Source organism: Seriola lalandi, unplaced genomic scaffold (genome assembly GCF_002814215.2).
Source record: "Seriola lalandi dorsalis isolate HSWRI2012SDOR001 ecotype SW California unplaced genomic scaffold, Sedor1 jcf7180002054630, whole genome shotgun sequence".
Taxonomy (NCBI): domain Eukaryota; kingdom Metazoa; phylum Chordata; class Actinopteri; order Carangiformes; family Carangidae; genus Seriola; species Seriola lalandi.
This window is the reverse complement of record NW_019525183.1, coordinates 1,352,676-1,355,204: the sequence shown is the minus strand read 5'-3', so window position 1 is coordinate 1,355,204 and position 2,529 is coordinate 1,352,676.

The following is a 2,529-nucleotide window of genomic DNA, read 5'->3' as shown; positions in this document are numbered from 1 at the left end:
TAAGTAGTTTTGTTTCCTGTATAGGTGTCGATCTTTGTGCACACATCTGCTACAGATGCCTCTTTTGAATGTGATTGCTTGTCTATATGGGTGTGTTTGTTTGCACCTCTGTTCAAATGCTCTCTGGTGTTGATGATTGAAGTAGCTTTTTCTTCTTCGGGTTCAGTGTCTGATCTGCATTTGGAGGCAGACAGACTGTCGACTGACGAACAGGAAGCAGAATTAAACCACTCGTCATGTCATGTAAAAACAAAGGAATGGAAGTTGTTTTACAGTGGGAGACATGAATCATTAACAAACCGCTAAACTCATCATCAAACTGGAGCTCAGATTTCATCCAGCTGTTGATGCGCTGAAAGAAGAAGAAAACATCAAACTTAAATAAGTTAATGTGCATAAATAGATATAACAGAATACAAAAGAAAATTTAACAAAGGTATTCGTCGTCGAATTTGAATACAAATGTCACCTGTCGATTTGCTTTGTGCATTTTAATATCTGTAAATGTGCATAAACCTTGGACAACAATGACAATTACAATGCATTTAATTCAGTATTATGTGTCAATATTACTGAAATCAGTTAGTTGTTCAATGCTAATACTTTTAGGGTGAGGAGGTGATAAATTACTTTAAATCCAGAAATAAAGTCTGACACATTTCTCCTTGAATCACCTTTGATGGCGTTCAAACTCTTCATGAGATCAGAATCCAGGAAACGACACCTTTCACTTCAGACTGAAACCAGCTGCAATCTCAATAAAAGAACTGAACTGATCTCCACAGCATCCTGTGAATTTTCTAAAGGTCACAAAATAGAACGTCAACAGGAACCACCTTAAAAAATGACCCTGAAAGCAACATGAAAACAATTATTTGTCATTTATTGAAAGATAGTTGAATGTAAATTAAAAAGCATAACTTTTATGATGCATTTCGTGTCAGCTTAATACTTAAACATCCATTACAAGCTTTACATCTATGCAATGACATTACATTTATAGCAGCTGTTTCGCCCCTTGAGTGAGAACTTGAGATTTTGTGGCAACAGAGCGGTAATCATATTGATCTCTCTGATCATTTTTGTTGTTGATTGCTAAGATAAGATAAAAGAAAGTTTTCAGCTGCGAACGAGGTGCAACGTGAAACAGGTCGCTGCCCGAAACACAATTGAAGAGTGATTTGGGTGAAGAGTGAACCAGTGATAGGAAGCGGCTGTATGAGGCACGTGGAGCAGCGTGGCCTGTGGGAAGTGCGACTCTACCTCTCGACTACCTCTGTGGTTAAAAAGTGCTAAAATATACATTGCTGCACTGCCTGCACACACACACACACACACACACACACACGCATGCACTTACTTTTGATAAACACCCCACCCAGAATGCTGCATTGCCCACCAACCACTATATGACGCATGCAGGTGGAGACAAATTGCCCCCTTAAAAAAAAAAAGGAAATTCAAAAACTTTGAGTGTGTGTGTGGAGTGGGGGTGTTTTTTAGCTGTCAGATTAATACATGTTCATTATGTTACTTTTTGGTGCAATGGAGGCACATAGAAAATATGAAATAAGTCTGAATGGGAAAACTTGAAAACTCTCTCTTAAAAGCAAATCAAAAAGGACGCCATCTAGTGTTGCAAAAGAAAAACTCAGTATCCTGTACTTTCAATGCAACTGGCCACTGATATCTACCTTATCACCTAGGTGATACAGTTGTTGACTGTTCAACAAAACCCTTCAAAATCCTAAAAAGAAAGGCGATTAATAATATTGCAATCATTATTTCCTATGAGCACGACTCCATTACCAAGGGACAAAAAACAATAACACACTATTGATTTTATAGTGAGTTCACACGTTAGCGCAGTTTCCTCCAGATAAGCCTCTTTATTATTGTTAATAGTCAATTTATTTGCTTTAATGACATCAGTGTGACTGATAACCATAAAAATAAATCTGTCAAATGCCACTCAGTGCCTCCAAGCAGCAAAACAACTACTTCCCCTTCCTGTCTTTGTGAGGTTTATGGAGACTTTAAGGGGAAAATCATTCATTTACTGTACATGAATGGTGTTTAGAGAAAACTTTACAATGAACCAAATCAAACTGCAGAGAGTATTTCCAAAACAGGATGAATTCCTTTTGGAAAAAAAGTCAAGAAAACAGATCAAATTTTGAAAAAAAATCTATTGTGCATAGATTTCCAGACTTTCTAAACTTCCAAAATGACAATTTACTGTCTAAAAGCTGAAATGACATTTGTGAAACTGGGTCTAAGTACATTTGAGACTATTTTAAGCTTGAAATATTTGCATTAGTTAGTCATAGATCAGTAAAAATAAAAAGCCATTGTGCATTCACAGTGTCTGCAATTGAAAAAGTAAAGTCACTGGAGTGGGCTGCAGAGGAAGTGCATTTCCTATTGTGTAACTGTCTCAACACATCATAACCCAGAGTTCAGATACAAATTTGAGGTTTATTTTTAAGAAAACACCTACAGCTGATAAAAATAATCAGTGAGACAAAA